The 26,824-nt window shown below is 35.9% G+C and overlaps 1 long non-coding RNA gene across 1 annotated transcript in view; it reads left to right on the top strand.

The window, feature by feature from the left end:
• LOC107855733 overlaps positions 1-26,824 on the top strand; it is a 55,085-nt gene that overhangs the window by 14,701 nt on the left and 13,560 nt on the right. Inside the window, exon 2 of the long non-coding RNA XR_001670352.2 lies at positions 16,910-16,975. This is a non-coding gene — a long non-coding RNA (uncharacterized LOC107855733). The remainder of the gene's footprint in view (positions 1-16,909; positions 16,976-26,824) is intronic.

Genomic DNA, 26,824 nt, shown 5'->3' with positions numbered 1-26,824 from the left:
TTAAACTTGTGAGGATATCATGCTCACATGGTATAATTTATAAATTGATAAATTAACATGATGTCAACTGAACATGATATGGGTGACTGAGATTAGAAAGCATGTAAGAATATAATTTACTTTGGGAAACACATTGTCATAGTAATAATTCAAAACTGTTAAGAGAAAAGTCAGTAAATTCATACTTGATATCGGAATTTCGTAAAGAGAGGGAAAAAGTTTTATACTTAAAAAACAAGGGATTCTTGGGACTCAATGGGTGAAAGGAACCTATTGATGAATATCCCACATACCAGGGTTGCTTGAATTCTTTAAGAAAAAATTGGAATTAAGACTTTGTATGGTTGTATACTTGGAAGAAGCTTTGATTATATTGTGTTCTTGAGGATTGGGGGGAATTGAGTATCGCTAATTCATGGAGAATGCTGCAAATAATGCCCATCTTGGGTGTTAAGTCGTGAAGTAGGTGTTTAGTGTAAGGGGAAAAGCACCAAAATGCCCCTTTAACTTTAATGAAACTACAGGATTTACACAACCTCCGTGGAATGAAGGCTATCGTGGAGGCTAGCCTTTGTGAAATTTTGTGTATCAGGGAGACTAAACTCCATGATACACTATGTATCTCGGAGGACCAGCCTCCATGGCACGTCGAAATCATGGAGGCGTATTCCCTACGTATTCCAAAAACACCTCAAACCTTTTTTGAAAAATCCCAAACTCTCACAGATTACCCTTTTAACATCCCTAAAAATATTTCATCTGTAAATCAACGTTTCAGACACAGAGATGCCAAAAATAAAATGTTTGAAATCTTGTGGTGTTAAAATGGCCATGTCACTTGTACTTAGTGTAAATTAAATGGCTTGGGACTTCTAGACATGTAATGAATAGCTAAAAACTAGTCTAGGATCTTGCAAGGTATTACGATATCTCCCCCTTGGGGTCATTCGTCCCCGAATAAAACTATATAATATGAGACACTAAGAAGACTACGATCATGTACTAAATACTTATGAGATAAATCATGATCTAGTAACCTAATTTAAAACATGATGCATGGACTGAACTGAAATTATGAATGCATACTATAACATGAGGATGGTTGGATAGCTGAGATAGAAAACTAGAGAATCAATTTAAGAAAAACAATTACCTTAAGCTAAATCAGAATTTGTAGAGAAAAGATGGGAATACTTGGCTCGCATATTGGCTATTACTTCCAAAGTATCTCCCACAACAGATTGATTTCTTTATAGATTCTTAACCAAAGGAACTTCCTTATTCCTCAACCTGAAAATCTTACAGTCAAGGATCTCAACTGGGACTTCTTCATAGGAAAGACTATCTTGAATTCCCACATATTCTAAAGGAATGACAGAAGCTGGTTCACCAATGCATTTCTTTAGGAAAGAGACATAAAACACCGGATGAACTGATGACAATTCTGATGGCAACTCTAACTCATAAGCTACCTTCCAAAAATGGCTCAAAATTCTATATGGGCCAAAATAGCGGGGAACGAGCTTACATTTCTTACCAAACCTCTTTATCCCTTTCATCGTTAAAATTTTCAATTAAACCAAATCACCAACATCAAACTCAAGATCTCTTCTTCTCACATAATCATAAGATTTTTGATGACTTTGGGCTGTCTTAGCCTTTCTTGAATCAACTAAACTTTATCCATCGCCTCATATACTAAATTTGGGCTCATCAAAGAAGCCTTACCTACTTAAAACAAACAAATATGAGATCTATACCTCCTTCCATAGAGAGCCCCAAATGGAGCTATGTGAATTTTGAGTGATATCTATTGTTGTAGGCAAACTCAATCAATGGTAAGTGGTCATCCCAACTATCCTTGAGATCAATAACACAAGCTCTTAAAATATATTCTAAGGTCTACATAGTATTATCTTCCTGACCGATTGTATGAGAATGAAAAGATGTAGTAAGATGAACTTTGGTACCAAAACCCTTCTAAAAAGCCATCTAAAAGTGAGGTAAATCGGGTACCTCTATAAGAAATAATGGTCAACGGAACACCTTGTAACTTTAAAAATTTCTTGAGATAGAGTCTATCATAATCTTCAACTGAATATGAAGCATGAACTAGGAAGAAAGGCTTGGTCAATCTATCCAAAATGACCTAAATCAAATCATGCTGACTATGCGTATGAGGTAACCCTATTACAAAATCTATGTTCACCTCCTCCCACTTCCAAGTGGGGATTCTGAACTCCTAAAGCATGCCACTAGGCCTTTGGTGCTCCACCTTAACTTGCTAACAATTATAACACTTACCCATGAATTCCATAATATCTTTCTTCATACTATTCCACTAATAAATTTCTTACAAATCATGGTAGATCTTAGTATCTCCCAAGTGAATATAGTATAGCGTACTATGTACTTCTGCTTGTATTTGATGTCTCAAACATCCACACAGAACACATAATCTACCCTAACAATGAAGCACACCATCTCCCCCTTAGGAGAAAACCTCAACCTTCTGATCTCGAACTGCCTACTTCAACTTTACCTAGATAGGATTCGTGTCTTGATTTTCTTTCACGTCAACCACTAATGAAGGTTCCAAACCATTCGTAACCCATATACTACCTTTGGCTGAATCAACTAACCGAAAACCCAATCTAGTAAGCTAATGAACCTCATGGACTAACTCCTTCTTATCCTCCTCAACATGTGCAACACTTCTCATAGAAAATATACTAAGGGAAACAACCACTACATTAGCCTTACCTGGGTGATAGAACAAACTCATATCATAGCCTTTCAAATAAAGATTTAGATCCTCTAATAAAGATTTAGATCCTTCAGAGTGAACACATATTGTATTCTTATGATCCTTGAACATGTCAACATGGACCCCATAAAGGTAATGACTCTAAATCTTTAAGGCAAAGACCACTGCTGCTAACTTAAGATCATAAGTAGAGTAATTCTTCTCATAGGGCGTATGTTGTTTAGAGGTATAGGCTATGACCTTACCTCGGTGGTTTAACACATAACAATACCAACTCTGAAAGAATCATAATAAACTACTAACCCATCTGAACACTCTGGTAGAGTCAATACTGGATAGTCTTCAACTCCTGAACACTCTTCTCGCAGGAATCCGACCATTAAAATTTTACTTTCTTTTAGGTTAGTCAAGACACGGGCTAAGAAAGAGTAGAAAATCCTTCAATAAACTATCTATAGTAACCAACCAAACCTATGAAACTCCTGATATCTAATGGGGAGATAGTTCTAGGCCATTTTCTTACTGCTTTGGTCTTCTGAGGATCAACTCGAATACCATCATCGAAAATAATGTGACCAAGGAAAGCTACTGATCTCAACCAGAATTAGCACTTGCTGAAATGAGTGAATAAGGAGTGATCCTTAAGGGTCTTCAATAAAATTCTGAAATGGTCTGCATGGTCACCTTAACTACAAGAGTAAATGAGGATGTCATCTATAAGACTATGACGGACGTGTCCAAGTACTGCTAGAACACCCTATTCATCAAGTACATAAAAGTTGTAGGAGCATTTGTTAGTCCAAAATACATAACTATAAATTCAAAGTGACCATACTGAGTCCTAAAGGCTATCTTTAGAATGTCACATTCTTTTACTCAAAGCTGACGAAATTCGAATCTATGGTCTATCTTAGAGAAATAGCTTGCACCCTGAAGTTGGTTGAACAATTCATTGATACTGAGGATAGGATATTTATTATTGATTATGAATTTGTTTAATTGATGGAAGTATATGCACATTTAGAGAGAACCATCTTTTTTGCACATGAAAAGAATTGGAGTACTCTACGGAGAAATACTAAGCCTGACGAGACCCTTATCCAAGAGGTCTTTGAACTGTTCCATTAATTCTTTAAGATTAGTTGGAGCCATTTTGAAAGGTGGAATTAAGATAGGCTGCATTTCTGGAAGGAGATCTATTCCGAAGTCAATTCCCCTTTTAGGAGGAACTCTAGGGAAGTTCTTTAGGGAACAGTTCTGGAAACTCATTTGCTACTGGAACTGACTCAATACTCAGAGTTTAAGAATTTGAATCCTTGACTTTGATGAGATGGTAAATACATCCCTTAAATATCATATTTCTTGCATTGAGATAAGAGATAAATCAGCCTATAGGTATTGAAGTACTACCCTTCCATTTAATAATAGGATCATTTGGAAACTAGATACGTACTATTATGTTTCTACAATCAATTGAGGCATATAATGAGTGGAGACAATTAATACCGAGAATGACATAAAAATCAGTCATCTCTAACTCCACAAGATCAACTGAAGTAACTTTTTGAAACACTGTGATCGAGCAATTTCTGTATACCCATCTAGCTATAATAGAACTACTTATTTGGGTAGACACTGATAATGGTTATTTTAATATATCAGGACTGATACTGAAGTCTATCACTATATAAGGAGTCACAAAAGATAATGAAGATCCAGGGTGTAACAATTCAAAAACATTGAGGTGGAAGACTTATAACATACCCATAACTACATCAGGGGAACTTTCCGGATCATGCCGAGTCTAGAGAGCATAAAGTAGGTTCTGACGCTGCCCACTAGTGGCATTAGAGATGGCACCTTGCTGAGTTGTGCAACCTGCTGGAGATGATGAAAAAGTGGACTAACCTTGTTAACGAAAATCCTTTCCCTTCTAGGCAACTACTAGGTAGTCCTTGATCCTATGACCTGGCTTTCCACATCTAAAACACACATTACTTGCTGCCCTGCACTCTCTCTAATGATGGTTACTATATCATCTATAAAGTAGGTTGGTGCGACCACTATTCATGCTACCCTGGGACTTAGAGCCTGGCGCTTTATCCCGATTGTCTTGCTTGAACTTAGGCACTGGCACACTGTCTAAATATGGGATTGGAGCTAAAAATTTCTAGAGGAACTATAAATGATTCACACCATCAAACTTTTGCTGTGAGAAGTTGAATCTATCGATTCTAGCCCTCTTTCCTTATTTATCTTCTAAGCATGAATAATTAATCTAGAAAGGTCCATCTCCTTAATCAACATAGCTATCCTACACTCCTTGACTACACTATTTGACACCCTAGACACAAACTTACTCATTCTATCCCTAGAATAAGCCACTATAGTCTATCTGCTTGCCATTTGAATAAACTTGAGTGATTACTCCTCCGCACTCATGTTTAACTGACAGTAGTCAATGCATATTTGAAGGGAACCATTTTTCTTGTGCATGAAGAGAACTAGTGCACCCCATGGATAAACACTAGACTTGATGAAACCCTTATCAAAGAGGTGATTCAACTTTTTCTTTTTGGAGAAAATCTGAGAAGATATTTAGGAACACTTCTGTAAACTAATTTGCTACTGGAACTAACTCTATACACAGAGTTTTAGAATTTGATTCCTTGACTAGGATGCGATGGTAAATACATACCTTAGATATCATCCTTCTTGCCCTAAGATAAGAGACAAATCGACCTATAGACACTGAAATACTACCCATCCATTTAATAACAAGATCATTAAGAAACAAAAATAGTACCATTCTATTTGAACATACAATTGAGGCATAGCATAAGTGGATCCAATCCATGTAGATAATGACATCAAAATTGGTCATCTCTAACTCCACAAGATCAACTAACGTAGATTTCTAAGAATGGGCAATTTTTGTATACCAGTTTGGCTATAATAGAACTACCTACTAGGGTAGACACTGAGAAGGGCTCTACTAATATATCATGACTAACACTGAAGTCTACCTCTATATAAGGATTCACAAAAGAAAGTGAAGCTCCAGGGTGTTAATAATTCATAAATATGGAGGTGAAAGACTTGTAATATACCCGTAACTATATCAAGGGAACTTCCCTGATCTTGAAAATCCTGGAGAGCATAAATTCAGTTCTGATGCTACCCATTGGTGGCACTGGAGGTGGCACCTACTGTGTCGGCCGACCTACTAGAGCTGATGAAAAATTAGACTAACCCTGGTAACGAAACTCCTTTCCCTTCAAGGAAACCACTAGGTAGTCCTTGATCTTGTGGCCTGGCTTTCCATACCTAAAACACATATCATTGCCTGCCCTGCACTTTCCCTGGTAATTCTTACCACATCTCTTGAAAAATAGGTTGGTGCAATCATTATTTATGCTAACCTAGGACTTAGAGCCTGGCGCTCTATCCCAATTGTCCTGCCTAAACTTAGGCACTAGTGCATTAGCTGATGATGGGACTAAAGCTGAAAATTTTTGGAAAAACTAAGAACAATTCACACCATCAGACCTTTGATGTAAGAAGTTGAAGTTACTAGTTTTTGCACTATTATTCTCTATTTTCTTCTCTTTGTGCTTTTCCTTCTCAATCTAGTGAACATGAATCATCAATATGGAAAGGTCCATTTCTTTAATAAACATAGTTGTCCTACACTCCTTGACTACATCATTTGAGCCACAGAATCTCTTATTCTACACCTATACTTAGCCACTATAGTTGGAGCATATCTCACCAATTGAGTAAACTTGAGTGAGTACTACTTTACACTCATGTTACCCTACTTTAGATTTAGAAGCTTTTACACTTTGGAATCCTTCTACTCAAGTGGGAAAAACCTGTCTAAGAAGGTCATAGCAAAATCCTTCCATTCTATAGGTCCTTCCTTAACAACTCTGTCCTCCTTTCACTACTTAAACCAGGTATGATCCAATCCCTGTAATTGGTAAGCAGCTAAGTCAGCACTCTTACTAAAAGTAACAACCATGATATTTGTTATTTTTTTCACACCATAAATAAATACTTGTGGATCCTCCTTAGACTTGGATTCAAAAAATAATAAAGGATTCATCCGAGTAAAGTCTTGAATCCTAGTTGGTGTCGTGCTCACTTATGGATTGGATGGGGCAACAACCTACTGTTATTCTGAGAAGCCACAGTCTGGGCCAAAATAGTGAAAGCAGTCCTGAATTTTGCATGGGGAATATGTTCGTTCAAAGGATCTTTTTAAACAGGTCGTGGTATGGGGTGATCCCTGTTCCTTTATCCGTTATTTCTTCTAGGAGAATTTTTTATAAATGGATAAAAGATGAATTAGAAAAGTGAAATCAATAGAGATCACTCTTTTTCACATGGCATGAATACTTAAAGAAGGTAAGCTTTCCTAAAATGCCTCATAGCCTATGGCCATAAGTGTGGCGCGCTTCGCACCCATGCACAAGACTCTACTTAATGTGACTTTCAAATACCCTAGGACACTTTGAAACCTTAGGCGCTCTGACACTAAGTTTTTTCATGACTTAAGACTACCCCCCAATCGTAACACAGTGCTTAAGGGCACAATTGACACCAAGTAAACCTATGATCTAGTATCTATTGTGAGCACTGAATAAAGAAATTAAAAAACATCATTTATGAAAGCTAAAACAATAAAATTATGTCAAGGTATAATACTGAAATAATACTCAACATATCTGAACTTCTGATAAAATTGAAAAGAAGTTTGAACATGTGAAAACCTCTAAATATGAGGAGTTGAAGGGTCAAGCCCCCAACAAACTCTGACTGACTAAAAAAAGGAATTACTAAAATTAACTGCAAATAACTTGTCCTCAATGAATGAGGACTCACCTAAATTTTTTTGAGTGTTACTGAATCAACTAAGGGCGATCGAGGAACTGAGCATCCTAACCTATATTGTGAAATTAATATAGAATAAAAGAGAGTATATAGTTAGTAGTTTAAATATACTAGTACGTGATATAAGAAATAACTAAAGTGCATATAGATACGATGAATGAATGCATGAACATGTAAAATAAATACAAGGCTAAGTAAAGTATGTACTAAAATAATCTGTAAAATTGACTGACTGAATAGCTGATAAACATAACACTTGGTCATTCAAAGCTGACCTTATATAATCTGAGTACTAAACTAAAACTGTGGGAGCAATCATGTAATCGATATATCCTAATCTGAGATAATTGGGGTCCAATCTATAACCCCAGTTGGAAGGGTTCTGGTACCTTTTCAAGGGTACTAACACATGGCTGACAATGTGGATCCAACAAAGTTGATTTCCCGAAGGACTACAGTGTCAGTCCTAACCTAGCGAATGACCCCTAATAGAGTGTCATTCCTAAATTGGTGAGTGACATCTCATAAGCTACACTAACTATGTTGTTCTGCAACTTGGGGACTTCTACTAAAGGTCTCAGTCCTCTAGTGGTAGGTGAGCCTTCATCCCTAGGTTAGCTCGGTGCTAACTCCTACTCCCAACTGAAAGAAATTGAAGAGTAAGTTGGTATATGCACTGATAACAAATATGCTCTAGTCTTGGTATTTTGATAATAAAAATGCATGTAAAATTTAGAGAAATCATGAACATGTAAACTAATGTATTTAATATGAAATTATACTGGTGAGTGCTCATTATGAAAATGGTAATCTTAATATGGTGATAAAATCATAATTCTGACTAACTTGTTATTTGAAATCAGAAACATGCATAAACATCTAGGCATCGAGTGTGCATAATCCTCCAGCACTGAATAATACTTTTAATACAATAGCATCTTTTAAAACACTGTAATGAATTCATGATTCAGAGACCCAAACTTAGAATATATCACTAAATTGATGAAACCAATGATTATAAGTACAAAAATATTTTAAACTTATGAGGACATCATGCTCACATGGTTCAATTTATAAATTGATAAATTAACATGCTATCTACTGAACATGATGTTGGTGACTGATATTAGAAAGCATGTAATAATATAATTTACATGGGGAAACACATTGTCATGGTTTGAATTCAAAACTATTAAGAGAAAAGTGAGTAAATTCATACCTGACATTGGAATTTCATAAAGAGATGGAAAAAAGGTTTATACTTGACAAACAAGGGATTCTTTGCACTCAATGGGTGGAAGAAACCCATTGATGAATATCCCACATAAGTTGCTTGAATTCTTGATGAAAACTTGGAATTGGGACTATGGATGATTGAATTCTTGGAAGAAACTTTGGTTGTTTTGTGTTATTGAGGATGGAGGAAATTGAGTATCATTAACTGATGGAGAATGGGGAAAATAATACCCCTCTTAGGTGTTAATTAGTGAATTGGGTGTTTAAGGAGAGGGGAAAAGGACAAAAATGACCCCTTTAACTTTAATGAAACTATAGGATTTACACAACCTCCGTGGCATGGAGACTATCATGGAGGCTAGCATTCGTGACACACTGTGTATCATGGAGACTAACCTCCATGACACGTTGCATATCGTAGAAGGCCAGTATCTGTGGCACATCAAAATCACAGAGGCATACTACCTCCGTGGTCCAGAAATACCCCAAACCTCTTCCAAAAATTCTAAAACTCTCCCTGATGACTCTTTTAACATCCCTAGACATATTTCAACTCATAAATCAATGTTTTGAACACATAAAGGCTAAAAATAAAATATTTGAAATCTTGGCCTGTTAAAGTTGCCATGTCACTTGTACTTAGTGTAAATTAAATGGCCTTAGACTTCTAAACATGTGATGAATAGCTGAAAACTAGTCTAGGATTTTGTGGGGTATTACAAGAGCCAAAAACTAGGTTTGGGTTTCCCGCAGACCTCCTTGATTGATATGATGCTACTAGACAGTCCTATAGGGCTTAGAGAGTATTCTTAATCCTTATTCTTTGATTTATACTTTTGGTACAATGTTTGAGCCTAAGGTGTCGAGTGAGGAATATTCATATTTTGTTAGGGTGAAATGTGCTATAGGATGTCTATTTTTATTTATTTGTAAGTTTTGACTGAATTTTAAAAAAATTCCAAAAATATTTTATCTTTGTTTATTTTATATTTTGTTATTTGTCTTTTTTGTAGAAGCACACTTCATTTACCCCTCAGTTTTTCTTTCTAATTCTTTTTCGGGGGAAGACCTTTGAACCTAATAGTCATTTCAATTTTTAAGAGTAATTTTTATAATCTTTGACATTAGGAGTAAAAATAGAGATTCTCTAGTTAGGTTATACTCATGATTACTTATTAGAAATGGTGTTAAATTCTATAGCATGATGAGAAAAATAGAATGACTTTTGGAGACACCAAGGCTCTTTTATATAACTCTTGTGTGATTTTTGGAGTAAATTTAAATTTTGGCATTTTCTTGGTTGAGTGTCAAAAAAGATACATATTGATTTAAAAATGTGCCACATGTGTTGAGGTTTTTTTTACAGTCTATATTTTCATATTGATGTCTAGAACTTAATTGGTGAGTCTGCAAAGTGAAATAAAGAATGTTCATTTTAGAAGATTATATAGGCATTTCTTTGATAGCCATGTCTTATATCTACCATTTCTAGATTTCCTTAGTTAGCCCTATTGAGCCTTTATCCTATTCTTTCTTAACCTCATATGTATCTTATTACTTTTCTTTTAATTTTACCATAATTTGATTCAAAAATCTTAAGCGCTTGAGTTAAAGACTTAAATTAGGTAAGAAGTGAGAAGTAGAGTCGAAGAAGGAAAAAATCAAGTTTAAGCCCAAAGCAATAACTATGGGCGTGTTTAAAATTTTTATGTGTTGTTGGTGTGGAGTAGTGTAAAAAAACAAAAAAATTTATCAAAAGATGTGAATCTTGTGTTGATGGAAAATACTCCCTACTAAAGATGTGTAAGCTAGCTTAAAGAGAGGTGGCAAAACAAAAGAGAAATAGAAAGGTAGAAGTGACAGAAATAGGTTGGCTGGAGATGTATTTAATGTCAAGTGTAGTGTATTAAAGAGCTTAGGGAAGATAATTACTATTTTATCCAAAATAGTTCCTATCCGTTCCTTAACCAATATTATAACATTAATGTCGTACGTGATCTTGAGCTTTGATATTAAGATATTAGTGGAGTAATACACTAAGGGAAGGCTTATGGTTTATCTTATGTGATATGTAAATTGTTTAAGAGAGTGAGCAAAATTTTATTCTTACATCCATTTTTGTTATGAAGTGCATATGTGAGTGAATATGGGTGACTCTCTTGTGGTGAGGCCAGATGTTTGATGATGGATAAGTAACTTATATGATCTCATTGTTGAAAAGTATGCAAGAATTTTCCAAGTTGTTAGGATCAATTCTTTAGGATAGGAAGTCATGAAGTAGTATTCATGAGTTTTTCAAGTTTAATATAACATGCCTAATGTAGAACTTGATATTCATGTAGTGTCTAGCTTGAATCTCTTAGTGCAAGTAGTGGTTACAAAGTCCTCCTTGAATGTTCCTAGTGTAAAGAGTAGTTTGAGGACTAACAAATCATTAAGTGTGGGGTGGTGATCTTAGGTGTATTCACACAACTAAGTGTCATTATCTACGTGCGTTTAGCTTAGTTTTGAGGATAACTTATGTGCTTAATAAAGTATAAACTGTGAATGTGTATCTTTTTTGGATAATTTACAATTTTATAGTGTTTAAGGTTCATTTGAAACAATTCAAGAGTAAAAAAAAAATCAAATAAAGTTTAGATGAGATAACAAGTTAGGTTAGGCTACTCTATGCTTGCTCTAGTGTATTTTGATGAACATTATTGTGTTTTGTAGACTAATGTTTCTTATGAGTTGTTGAAGGTGAACTTTGTATAAGATATGAAATCTAAATGAAGACAAAAAGTAATCCGTAAGAAGTGGGAAAATAAGGAACAAGTAGACGAGGAACATGGAACAAGACTTGGATGAAACCTCCCCTATAGCGCTTGGCCTTGCGCCGTACCACCATAGCATGGTATGGGGACTTATACCAAAAACCTTATGGATATGAAACAATGGTTTGTCATGATATGGTCTTGTATCATACCCCCTTGGCCCAGCAATGTCCATCCAATACAACCCCCTCCCCCGAAACGTCTAAAACACGATCTTTTGCATGGTTTAAGTTGGGGAAAACTTGGCAAATTCTTATGATTAGTTTGGGGGTGATTATGGACAACCTAATCGACTATATAAATAGTAATAAAGCATATTAAAATACATATTTGGAATAACACACATTTGAAGAGAGGAGAAGGCATCAAACGCTCTGCATTAGAGCTTTTTTTGCCTTTTACTTTTAGTTTTCTTGTAGTTTTATTATGAATTTATTCATGGTTATTCTTTGTATGAATATGAGTGGATGAAAACCATTTTTATATGGTTGAGGTGTCATGACCCGAACTAAGGCCTGGCCGTGACGAGCATTTCAAACCATGAAGGCCCGAAACACCCCTATCTGTCTGATAATCATGCACATAATTCATCTGATCAAAGTAATGCAGAAGAAACACAATATAATGGAATCATGGTCAAGAATCATATGAAAATAAAAATGGGGAATAGTGTCCCACAATCTAAATCAACATCTCTAAAACCGTCTGCGAAATCTCTGCTACATGACTGAAACAATGTCTATCTGAAAACTGGGACAAGGCCCTTAGCAGACCCCCAAAATTGAATATAAGATAAAAGAACTGCAGGACATAAGACCTTCCGAAACATAGAAGGCTCACCACTATTATCTGCAACTCTGTCTAAAAGATCTACTGATTTGCTTGACCCCTATATTGGGCCTCTGAACCTGAGAGGTTGGAGAGGGGAGGGGGTTAGCACAAAAGTACCGGCACGCAGAGATATCAAAGCAAAACATACTATTTTTACAAAATATAGTTGAGAGCCATTATAAAGCAATTCTGTATCAAATCATTTGAAAACACATGGGTGTAATGCAATAGTTTTTCTCAACAATAATGAAATGCAACTGAGGTAGGTGGAATACCCTACATAATTTACACCAACTGTCAAACCTTGGTTGCCGCTGAGATTAGAGTATAAGTGAGGGAGAGACACTCAAGACCACACAACATGGTGTCTTGACCCAATGGTAGTGCCCAAGATCACTTGGCTTAGGCTCCTGCCTATAGTCCCAATTTGGGAATGACATGAAGTCAAGTACACAAGATCGCTTAGCCTGGCACTAATATTCCGTGTCGGCAAACACGTTATTCCAGCGAAGAGCCCTTGTGTCTCAAATGCCTTCTTCGGGCATCCACCTTTCTCATGTAAAATCAATACATTCAAATTTCATTTTTTTATTCAATCACATATCGTATTTTGAAGGGTATCATCATACCCGACTTACAAGTCATCAATATCACATCCACATATGCATAATCATGTAAAAACCAAGGTGCTTCATCATTTACAAGTGGTGAACAATATTTATTTCAAATTCATGCTCTTTTTTGTTGATCACAATACAATATGGAGTATCGAAACATTATCATAGGAATTTGAAAACAATTCATCATTCATATTTATCAAACTTCCATGGAAAATCTCAAATCACATATGCATGGTTTCAACCATTGAAGTATATAGGCAAACAATTCCCATGACATAAAGAAAATGACTTAGAAATCATATTGAAAGCAAGATATTAGCATTTGATTGAAAACCCCCATTTAAAACCATGCATGTTCATAAAACTACACCCATGAGATTTTTGGAAAACCCCACATACCTCTATTTCCAAGGAGAATAGATGTTTCTTGAAGCTTGTGGATTGGTGATTCCAAATATGTAATTATCTTTGAAAACCTACGGTCAAATCTTAAACTATTTTGGTTTTTATTTTGAAACCCTAAGGAGAATCTTGAGCACTTTTGATGAAAGAATATGTATTTTGGGGTCTTTGGAACTAAATCTCGTGTTTTAGGGCTAAGTAAGGGTGGAAAAGGACCACTTTGTCCTCAACACGAAGTGTTTAAATTACCAGAATTCCTTACATAGGCGCCGCCCATCCCGTTGCCTATGTTCACATAGGCGCCGCCTAGGCTATCGCCTATGTTTACATAGGTGCCCCCAGGCTATCGTCTATGTTTACATAGGCGCCGCCTACGCTATCGTCTATGCTTTCCAGTGGCCATGGGCGATTTGTTAGGCGACGCTTATCACTTTGAAGGGTCATAACTTCTTACTCGGGTGTTGTATTTTAGCCAAATTGGTATCGTTGGAAAGCTAACTCGAATACCTATCATTTGAAACATAGTAGGCTTCCTAATTCAACATACACAGAGAGTTGTGGTCAATGGAAACTGACATACTTTACAACATCCACTAAAACTTAGTCGATCGAAATAGTTTCAACTCGTCCTTTAGTTGAAAGACCTCTATGGTCTAAATTCAAGCTTGAGTGGATTCACATGCTACACATTAATTAACATGCCATATTGGCATAGGATTGTACGGCTTCGGGATTAGCAACGCATCGAAATCATGGTTTTTATTTTAGTCCAAAATTTGGGGCGTTACATGAGGCTACTAATATGATTGATTAGCATTCATTCAAGTTGGCTAAAGTTGTTTATCGTAAATGGATGTTCTTATATTCTTGTACTTACTATTCTATTGTTTCTCAATGTTTAGAATTCATCTATATTTATTTTGTGAACATAGGAGTAACATTAGTTTATAATGTGGAATATAATTAATGGATTCTTGTCTTTCAGATGAGTTAATGACTAAATTCCAAATTAGGATAGGAATATACCTAATTTTCCCCATTTGGATCAAATATGGGCTGAAATATAAATATGATTGAATTAGTTCCCACATCCTCGCTTAACGTTATAGTTGTGATGCTAATTTAAATAGAATATTATAGGCTTCGAAGACCTTAATCATGTAATTAACCCTATGAATCAACAATAAAGATAGATAACTTAATCAGTACGATTCTATAGTTTTTCATGATTTTTCAAGATATCTTGAACCTAGAACTCGCTAAATTAGTGTTTAAAACACTTTTAAATTTTGTTATTGTTCATAGTAACTTTTAGAATGATAAAACATTTTTTGGTTACAAATGGCACTCTTTTAACTTTGATAGTAATACTTCTATTGGATTGTACCCTAAACACCAAGTCCCTGTGATATTGATATTTGGCTTAAAAAAGACACTTTATTACTTGCACGACCAAGAACTTTTGTGTTTAATTGGATGCATTATACCTATATTTAATTTAAAAACCTTGAATAGAAATTTTGATAGTTTTATTGAGTCCAAAATATCAAATTTGGTTTGGTAGCATAGTTCATTCATCCGCAGTTGGTATTGAATGAATCCCTAATATACATTTTAAGTGTGTGAGGACTTGGTACATTCTGGTGCAGCAGCTACAGGTGCAACTAGACCATGTCCTCCTTATTTGCAAGGCTTGGTCATATTGTGATGGTTAAGAAATCTTGACCATCGTATTCACAAGCTAGCCTTCACATTAACGAGAAGTAATCCAACTAGGCCAGCTCAAATTCGCTTATTTCATTCATGATAGATCATCTGAGTTTGAGAAGTCTTAGCCTAGGATGTCATTTCATTCATAGCTCATGCTCCAAATCAAGGTCGAGGCCATGCTTACGATATCAGTGGGACCCCACATTAGTAGTTTATCCTTAGAAAGGATGGTATTATTATTTTGGATATGTCGACATTTATGATTGTATTATTTGGATAGTGGTGATGGCATGCAAACATTTAGGTACATTTATACTTATTTACTAGTACAAGTCATATTAAAACTTTTGATTGACTACTATTTAAAGGGATTGATTCTTTGATGATGGAAAATGTACCAGCCTTATTATTAATTTATGACATCTTAAAATAAACATATTACTTTTGAAATTTGATTGAGGCTGATTTTTGTTCATTATTGATCCGCTATCATTTACCACTACTTATTCATTTTAGTTGAGTGAGATTCCAATCTTTTTTGACTTAGCTATTCTGCTTTATTATTCAATCTTAGGACATTAGATTTATAGATATACACTAATTAAATTCCAGCTCAAGTACGACTTATCTTATTATACATTATATTTCTCTCTAGTACTTGATAGTATAGATTGGTCTTGATGATTACTAGAAGTCCTAGCTAAGGACTAGGCAGTTCATACAGATATCTTGAGTCCCCTATGGACCTTTTCATCCCATGAATCACAGTACCCGAGAAGAATAGTCTATGTATATTATGCTTTGTGAGCTACTAAGCCGGAGGAGAAGTATACACATGGTATGGTTTGGCACTAAGACGATTTATTATTATTGGTTTATGTTGCATTTATTTGTTCACATGCATTGCCTATCACAAGTATAATTGTTTGACATTAGTATGTATAAATCTTATGGGGGTTGTCTAGATACAAGTTGTGGTTGTTATTTGTTGATTACTTACTTCTACCTTTCCGAGTTTATAGGGGCCCGGTTGGGGTTATTGGTTGTCCAAAATATTTTGTTATTATTGTATATTGCATGGAAGGTTGGTTATGATTAAGTGCTCCATGTTGTCGATACATTTTTATCCCTTTTATCCTATTATGGTGAGGTTTATTATTTTTTAGATCACCCTAAGATTATACACAGTTTTGTTAGAAATCCTTATTATACTAGAGTTATCTCCATTATTCCTTAGTATTTGGTGATGTAGACTAGTTCCCTCAATGTAGTACCTTCATGTTAGTTTATCAGTGTAGCGCGATTGTATATTAATGCTTCTCTAGTTATTATTTGTATATCATTTCCTTCCTTCCTTCCTAGTACTAGTGTGTATATCTCTTTTTTCAGTATATTATCATATATAGTCTAGCTACTTATGGAACTAAATTTTGTCCCTAATTATTGATAGTATCTAATAGTATACCTTAATTTTCTATTAGAATTTATTATGTTTAGTTTCTAGAGTAGTTTGCTGTAATTTCTATTTCTGCTTTACACGTTTATACTAGCATTGTCTTTAGAGATCAGTCAGTTGATGCCTATTAATTACTTTGTGTTTGGTACTTATACTACACTTTTGTAGAATGCAGATCATAGATGAGTTTTCATTGTTGATGTGTGCATCATGTGGAGCAAACATGGAATTATTAATTGTGGTAAGCTATGATGTTTGGTGTTTTTCTACTATCCTTCTTATTAATGGTCTGATCTCTCTTTTGTTTATCAATGATGACTTATATATTTTTATGCTATATTAGGTTTTTCTCTTAATAGTCTGTTACTCACTATTTTGGACTTTGGGGTCTGGGTTATATTAGGTGCTATCTTGACTTTAGAAATTTGGACATGAAAAATTGGTATCATAGCATAGGTTTACCTATGTTTTTGTTACAAGATGAATAATCCTTGTATAGTCTAGTAGATCGGTACAAAGACGTCTGTATCCTATCTTCCGAAAGCTACAAGGCATTCTTAGGAAATCCTATTCTTGACTTCTTATTATTTGTCCATACTTTTATGTACTTCTAAGTACTTTTTTTTACTTTACTCTTTCCCAGATGAATAGCAAAAGGTTTTCAGTAGATGCAAATGGGACTTCTATACAAGTTAAAAATATTGCATCTTAGAGTCAGATAGGGAGTTAGAGAATGATGTTGAGGATCTTTAGCATCATCCAGAAGGTCTAGGGCTAGCCCAGGGTGAAATAGATTTTGTGAACACCTCATTTTTAAAGATATCGTGTTAGGGATTTTGAGTCTTTTTGTGGACACCTCATAATTAATGGTGATATTTGATAAATTGAGTGGTTCTTAGGCCAAAGTTTGTTTTTGTTCGTGTTTAGTAAAACTCTTTATTAGTTTTAAAGTATGAGATTGGGTTTCTTAAGTAGGCAAGACATATCCTATGTTATTCCATACATATCATGAGATGGTGCATGAATTATTTAGAGAATCAACTTTACCACTCCATTTGGCATCTGAGCATTTGATAACAGCTAGGTTTACTTTTTTTAGGTTGTTGATTAGGGGAGGACTATAGAGAAGGTGTGTATTAAAAGATATAGGTTCTAAGTAAGAGGCCATGTCAATAGTACAGTGTTAGTGGTATCATTTTTGTAGAAAGCCTCCCAATAGAGTTTGCCATTACTTACAGACTATGACGTCCATAGGTAGCAAATCAGATTATGGGTGGTCTTCAGATAGGTCGTGGTGATCGCAATGGATAGAGTTTTGTTAGGTATTATAGGGTTCTTACCCTTTGTCTTTATGCCATGACATTCATTTTGGGTTATTAGTTATTGTGCATTAGAGTTCCAAGGGCATGCTTTAGTGTAGAGTGATTGGTCATTGGTGTAGTATGTGCCTTAGGTGTAAGTTGGTCAACCATCTGGGTTTGTCTGGTATTTTTCACCATGCTAAAGTTGTAAGGGTTTACTATGACTATAAAGAGATTAGTCATTCATCGAGTTTTCTTGGTTTAGGGTTATTAAGAAGTTAGTCCAGCCAGATTTGTCTTTTAGAGATGTGACACCTTTAGCTAGAGGCAGTGCACTTAGTGTTTTAATTGGTTATTGAAATGCTTAGTTAGGGTTTGGACATATTAAGATTCTTACTTCTTTGATCAATCATGGACCATGACTTCAAATCCCATCATTGTAGGTGTGTTTTTGATTTCTATTTTTGAGTTTCTATTTGAATTATTTTGAGGTTTTCATACCCATGTGTGATTACATGCCTAAATAGTACTATATTAATTGTTGTATGTCTTTGTATCAGTATATGCACACTTGAATACCCCCGTAGATAATTTCATTTAGTAATGGATTAATTAGATTATTGTGGCATTTCCTTATAGTGTAATACTTTTGGGTTAGTGTCCTTTTTATTTGGCATTTTGGTATTGTAATAATCTTAGAGTGATACTGGTTATAATTCTTATTTTTGTGCTACCTGAACCTTATACTCTTTTTATTATTGTTGTTATTTTAATTTGATTGATCTTTAATTGATAGAAAGCTATACTAGCATTATCTCGCTAGTATCTCATTCCCTTATAATTCTTGTCTATTGACATAGGCAACTATCTAGGTAGGTGGGTTTTCCTTTCTATTAGTGAGAGGTCGGTTGTTAGTGGGTTGTGAAAGGGAAGTAGTTTTGGCCTTCCATGGTTGTATTATGATTCTAGCATTGGTAACTCATTTCTATGATCTATTTTATAGGTTAATTAGTTTGAGGTTTGTCCTTTTGATTCATCAAGTTTGTTTCCTAGTAGTGGACTTAACCTTGGAATTAGTATTGTTGAGTACTCTATGCTTTTTACGATGTGGTTCATGGTCCAGTTGGGATGATTTAGTTTAAATGGATGAATTATGAAATTTCTCATTCAGTTTTTGTTCAACCTAGTGTGACTTTGTGGAATGCACCAACGGACCCATAATAATATAATAGGCCTTAATCACAACTATTTGAGCTTTTGTTCTTCGATTAGGGCAGATGAAGGATCAATTTGGATATTTTGTTTCCTAGTTCTAATAGCAGGAATCAATGCTACCTTTTTGTTGTTGTTATTTATTTAGACCAGGTTACGTTTGAATCTAATCTTGTAAATAGATTTGATTTTATTGATGATAGGGACTTTGAGAATAAATTCTTTTAATTAAAAAAACTATTCGATGAATACTAATTTCATACATGCATTAATTTAATTGCTTAAAAAGTGTTTGTCTAGTAGTTGTCGGTAACCAAAAGAGATGTCTTTTAGGAATGAGTATCCCTTGCCATAGACTGAGTATTAGCTTGACCAAATGTAGTCTATGATCATAATTTCTTAGTTGCTCGATTTAAGGCTATAATTGTTCTTTATTGTAGCCTTGGTGAGTTCCTGGTTATACCTTGATGTGTTATGACCTTAGCATATGTTGAGTTGATTTCTCGTGTAGTTAGTCTGTTGGTTTCCTCAGTAGTGATTGTGTTCTTTATAAGTATTTCAATTTCAGCCATTATTGGAATCATATGGTATATGCTTAGTTGTTGATAGTGAAATTTATTTTAGTATTTGACCTTAGTGAAGACTTGTTGGCTCCAATTGTGGTTGTTGGCTCTTTTGAATGGTGGCTTGGAGGTCGAAATTTTTTTTTGGAATATAGATGATTGGTCGTCTATAGGATTGATTGTGATAGGTGATATCAAGTAATTTAGATTCAGTGATGAGATATTTGCTATGGATTGCATAGCTAGATTGTAGCCCCAGTTTTAAGACTTGTTCCAATTGAGGATTTAGTGACTGACTACCTAGGCCTACTCATTTCCTACCAGTTTAGTTTCTTTTTATTCAATTGGGTTGTACTTAGATAAATGCTCAAAAGATGGTTCGCTTATGCATTTTATTGGTTTTTACTACTTTTGACCCTGGTTTCTTGGTTGCCCTCAAAAGTTTTGTATTTCTAGTCAGTAGGAGAAATATATTCTAGTTGTGTTTGGCATAGTTTCACCAATAATCATTGGGGATTTCTTGAGCGGATCATTTAGTTTTGAGAGTTTTTTCTTTGGATCCACGATAAGTGGCTTCTAGAGTCATCTGGATAATTTATTTGCTTTGGTAGAGATCATATATATTGATCGCTTCTATTCCAGTATTTGAGTAGAATCTTATGGGCTCCATTTTTAAGATAATCATGGTTTATTTCTTTGGGTCAGCTTCAGTCTTTTAACTTTAGTGTTATATGATTATGTGTAACGCCCCAGAAAATGGGTCCCGGAGCGTCACACGGTGCTTGAGGTAACAAGTAGCCCCAAGCTAACCCTTTAAGCCATTTTCATTCAGTTCAACACAAATCAACGGGGTTTCCATAAATAACCCTCAAATATCAACAGAGTAATCATCATCCAAGAATAAAAGAATTTCAGAAAGATAACAAAATATGACTTATTAGTCAACTCCCAACATCTATACTAGTCTGACAAGCCTCTAAGAAAATCAATAAAACCAGCGAGCCATTGAGACATGCCCCAACTGACTCATACTCAGTTATCAAATGTAAACAATTTCGTGAAACTAACATCAGACATCACGTCCTCGAAACATGAGGACTTACCACAACAGAGGATGTAGAACAGCGTACCCGAAGAATCACTGTCGAACCTGGAACTGAGCACCTAAACCTACATTCCGAGAAAATGCAGCCCACATCCGAAGATGTGGGTCAGTACCATGGAAAGGAACCGAGTATATGGGGGTGTATGCAGTTGTATAAACATCATCATCATAAATATTTATAAGAAATATACAGGATATATGAAAGACTCACATAGCCCGAAGGAAATCATCATAATCATGAGAGGATGAAATAAGTACAATAACACATGTGAGTCATCATATAATTTGTCAATCACTTTCAGTTCATCAAGAATATCAATTCTCATAATATAAATATCATTTAAATCTTTCGAAAGCATAACTTTCACAATTCCACTTTCAAATCACTTCACCATTCACCATAGACACAAGGAAACACACACATACTGGGAGATCCTATAACCGACATAAACCATGTGAGCTACATGGAGTCCAACGTACAACCCACGTTGGGGAGAGCTGTCCTATCCTTGCCATCGGAGTAGGACTATCGATATCAAATCCACACAAACTAGTGATCACTATATAAATCAGCCTCAGGCTCACTCCTACGGGGGCACGTAGTTCTAGGGAAGTAAGGTCACTTTATACCTCCCACTCGACGCTAAAGATTTCTTCCGGACTTAGTTCAGATCATTTCAAAGACAATCCACAATAAAACAATTTCAGTAATATATAAATATACATCGAGAGCCATCATGCTTCCCATCTATCAAAATCAACCATATTGTGGATTTCTCACTCTCGAGTTCAAAATAACTCCATTAAGCCCATAAGGTCAAATCATTCAAAATATATCAAATATTCAACGTCAACGTACTTATAACACACACTTTCTCAAAAAAAATACAATTTTCAATGGCGATTCATGACCCAAATATCAAAATCATGATAAATATCGTTCAAGATTCATGCTTTATATCTCCACACATGTGAATTCATCTTTCAAAATCATAAACATCAAGATTTCATAATAATCATCATAAGATATTGGTTCATGCTTCAAATTCATAAAAATCCTATAAAATTCATGTCTTTGTAAAGAAAATTACTTTTGGGCACAAGAACGAAAGAGAGTTCTTGTTGAAAAATCCCACATACCTTGAATGATGAACTTTAGATCGATACTCATTTTTGAGATGTTAATCGTGCCTTTGAATGATGGTTCTTGGAGTTCTTGAACTAGGAACTTGGAATCTTGAATAAATTTGCAGAATTAATGGTGAACTTTGGATGTTCTTGAAGTTCTTGAACTAGGAACTTGAAATCTTGAATAAATTTGCAGAATTAATGGTGAACTTTGGAGGTTCTTGAAGTTGGAAGTAGGAGCTTAGGGTTTTCTTTTTGAGGGAATTTCATGAAATATAACATATAATGCTTCTAATAGGCTTTAATATAGGTTTTGGACGGATTTTGGGTGAGGAGGAATGACAAAAACACCCCTAAAAATCAAATAATTCTCGAATCTTTCCTTTGGTGGACTGTTTTGATAGTCTGAAGTAGATCAACCATAACATTTTACTCCGATATCCAAATTAGATGAAACTAATGTCATTAGAAAGAGGACTCTTATATCTTTCCGTTGATATATAGTATATCACCCAGATCATTGTGTATGAGGAGTTATGATCGTTTGAAGTTGACCCAAAAATTCGCTTTTGATAGGCTGAAGTAAATCGACCATAACTTTTTGCTCCGATAGGCAAATTGGATAAAACCAATTTCATTGGAAAGAGGACTCGCAGAACTTTCTGTTGATATATAGTAGATAACTTAGATCATTATGTACAAGGAGTTATAATCATTTAAAGTTGGAGGAGAAATACGCCAGGCCTCAGTACTTTTTCCTGCACGTTTTACTGTTCACTGCTATTCACGGTTTGATCGGAATGTTCATAATTCGTCGCTTGGGTGTCCGTTTTGGATGATCCACATATTGTTACAAATCTTATTCGATACTCTACACAATGGTGGGTCATAATCTAAGACATTCCACATGAAAAAATTTATAATTCATTCTAGAAGATAGAACCCAACACGTTTACGCATAAAATTTCAACGAAAAATTTCCCGGGGTATTACATCATCCCCCCCCTTGGAAACATTCATCCTTGAATGACGCTAGACATTCCAAGATTAGATAGGGAATAGAGCATACAGCTGAAACCATTCGTTAGACTCATCGCCACATTGTTTCTCACTCCGAAAGCAACATAGAATGCATAAATTCAAGAAACTACAGCTGAACACATAATAAATGACAGCTGAACTGCTGCAACTTTTATCAAAAGTGCATGATTTAGGAAAGAACAGTACCTTAGGCTTGATCGGAGTTTGCGGAAAATAGGTGCGGGTACTTGGATCGCATATCCGCCTCAGCTTCCCAAGTTGCACCCTCAACAGATTGGTTTCGCCACAACAACTTGACCAAGGGAACTTCTTTGTTCCTTAGTCTTCGGACACTGAAATCAAGAATCTCAACAGGAATCTCATCAAAAGAAAGCTTTTCTTGAATGTCAGCACTCACAGAGGAATCCACTACCACAACATCGCTAATATGCTTTCTAAGCATGGAGACAGGGAATATTGGATGAACAGAGGACAACTCAGAAGGCAACTCAACCTCATAAGCTACCTTACCAACACGGCTAAGAATTTTGTAAGGACCAACATAATAGGGACTAAGTTTCCCCTTCTTTTCAAATCTCTTCACCCCCCTCATGGGTGAAATTTTTAGATACACTAGGTCACCAACTTCAAACTCAAGGTCTCTCCTTCTAACATTCATATATGACTTTTGACGACTCTGCGCAGTTTTCAACCTTTCCCTAATCAAATTAACTCCATAGCCTTAAATACCAAATCAGGACCACTCACAGCCACTTTACCAATCTCGAACCAACCTATGGGTGATCTACAGTTCCTCCCATATAAGGCTTCAAACGAAGCCATGCCAATACTAGAGTGGAAACTGTTATTGTAAGCAAACTCTATCAATGGTAAGTGATCATCCCAACTTCCATTAAAGTCAAGTGTACAAGATCTCAACATATCCTCTAAGGTCTGGATGGTCCACTCAGCTTGACAATCGGTCTGCGGATGAAAAGCAAAACTCAAAAGCACTTGGGTACCAAGACCCTTCTGAAAAGCTTTCCAAAATTGCAAAGTGAACTGATTACCCCTATCCGAAATGATAGACAAGGGAACTCCATGCATTCTGACTAGCTTTCGGATATACAATCTAGTGTAATCCTCAGCAGTATATGAAGTATGAACAGGCAAGAAATGAGCAAACTTAGTCAACCTATCAACCACAACCCAAATGGAATCATGATAGCATCTGGAAGGAGGTAAACCAATTACGAAGTCCATATTTATCTCTTCCCACTTCCAAGTGGGAATACTAAACTCTTGTATCATACCACCAGGTCTTTGGTGTTCAACCTTAACCTGTTGTCATGTTGCATACTTAGCTACAAATGCTGCTATATCTTTCTTCATGCCACTCTACCAATAGATTTCCCGCAAGTCTCGGTACATCTTGGTGGCACCAGGATGAATAGAATATCACGCCCCGTGCACTTCAGCCATAATCCTCTATCTCAGATCATTAACATTCGGGACACACAATCTACCATGCAATCTCAACACACCATCTCCCCCTTGGGAGAAAAACTCTACTTTTTGGTCGTTGACTGACTCCTTCAATCTGACCAAACTAGCATCTAAGTATTGCTTTTCCTTTACTTCCGAAACCAAGGAGGATTCAGAACTACTCTGAACCCCTATACTACCTTCAGCAGAGTCAAGCAACCTAACCCCCAATCTAGCCAAATGATGTACATCACGAGCCAACTCTTTGTTACCTTCTACCATATGCAAAACACTACCTATGGACACACTACTTAGGGCATCCGCCACAACATTGGCCTTGCCCGGATGGTACAACACACTCATATCATAGTCCTTTAACAAAACCATCGGGGTAAACACATACTGCAGACTCTTATGATCAGTAAAAACATCAACATGGACACCATACAAATAGTGTCTCTAGATTTTCAAAGCAAACACAACAGCAACCAACTTAAGGTCATGGATGGGGTAATTTTTCTCATAAGGTTTCAACTGTCTAGAAGCATAAGCTATCACCTTACCCTTCTGCATCAATACGCAACCCAACCCAACTCTTAAAGCATCACAGTACACCCTAAAACCATCAACACCATCAGGTAAAGTCAAAACAGGGGCTAAAGTGAGTCCAGTCTTCAACTCTTGAAAACTCTTCTCACAAGATTCGGACCACAAGAACTTCACTTTCTTTTGGGTCAACCGAGTCATAGGAGATGCTATGGAGGAGAAACCCTTAAAAAAACGACGGTAATAGCCAGCTAAACCCAAGAAACTTTGGATATCAGTCGAAGAAATAGGTCTACACCAATTTCTAATAGCTTCGGTCTGTTAGGATCAACTTTAATACCCTCAGAAGAAATGATATGACCTAGAAAAGCAGCTGACCTTATCCAAAACTCACACTTACTGAACTTGGCAAACAACTTGTGATCTCTAAGGGTTTGCAAGACAGTTTGGAGATGATCAGAATATTCATCCTCACTACGGGAGTACACTAGTATATCATCGATGAATACTATGACAAACATATCCAGATATGGTCTGAATACTCAATTCATGAGGTCCATGAAAGCTGCAGGGGCATTAGTTAACCCAAAAGACATAACAAGAAACTCAAAATGGCCATAATGAGTTTGGAAAGTGGTTTTTGGGATGTCACACTCCCTAACTTTGAGTTGATGATAGCCGAAACGAAGGTCTATCTTTGAGAAATAACTTGCACCTTGCAATTGGTCAAACAAATCATCTATTCTCAGAAGGGATACTTATTTTTGACGGTGACTTTATTCAGTTGGCGGTAATCAATTCACATACACAAAGAGCTATCTTTCTTTCTCACAAACAACATAGGAGCACCCCAAGGAGAAACACTGGGCCTTATGAAGCCCTTATCTAGTAGATCTTTGAGTTGCTCTTTCAACTCCTTAAGTTTTGTAGGGGCTATACGGTAAGGAGGAATAGAAATAGGCTGAGTATCGAGAAGAAGATCAATCTCAAACTCTATCTCTCTATAATGGGTCAGTAGGTTGAGGTTGCTGACTATCATTATTGCTTCTCACTCGACGTGAAGGCATATTTCTGAAAGAGGAGAGCACGAACCAATAGATGAGAGACACAGTTTAAGAACGATAGACTTTTGAAAGAAAGAATCACACTTTTTCCTAAAACGTCTTGTAGCCTCTTGCTCATAGATGTGGTGCGCTACACACCGATGATCAAGTCTCTACTTAACGCGGCTTGTAAGAATCCCTAGGACACCTTAAAATCTTAGGCTCTGATACCAAGTTTGTAACGCCCCAGAAAACGGGTCCAGGAGCGTCACATGATGCTTGAGGCTATGAGTAGCCCCAAGCTAACCCTTTGAGCCATTTTCATTTAGTTCGATACAAATCAATGGGGTTTTCATAAATAACCCTCAAATATCAACAGAGTAATCATCATCCAAGAATAAAAAAATTTCAAAAAGATAACAAAATATGACTTATTAGTCAACTCCCAACATTTATTCTAGTCTGACAAGCCTCTAAGAAAATCAATAAAACCAGCAAGCCATTGAGATATGCCCTAACTGACTCATACTCAGTTATCAAATGTAAACAATTCCGTGAAACCAACATCAGACATCACGTTCTCGAAACATGAGGACTAACTACAACAGAGAATGTAGAACAACGTGCCTAAAATATCACTGTTGAACCTGGAACTGAGCACCTAAACCTACATTCTGAGAAAATGCA

Source organism: Capsicum annuum, chromosome 1 (genome assembly GCF_002878395.1).
Source record: "Capsicum annuum cultivar UCD-10X-F1 chromosome 1, UCD10Xv1.1, whole genome shotgun sequence".
In the NCBI taxonomy this organism is placed as follows: domain Eukaryota; kingdom Viridiplantae; phylum Streptophyta; class Magnoliopsida; order Solanales; family Solanaceae; genus Capsicum; species Capsicum annuum.
This window is presented reverse-complemented; position numbering and strand designations above follow the sequence as displayed.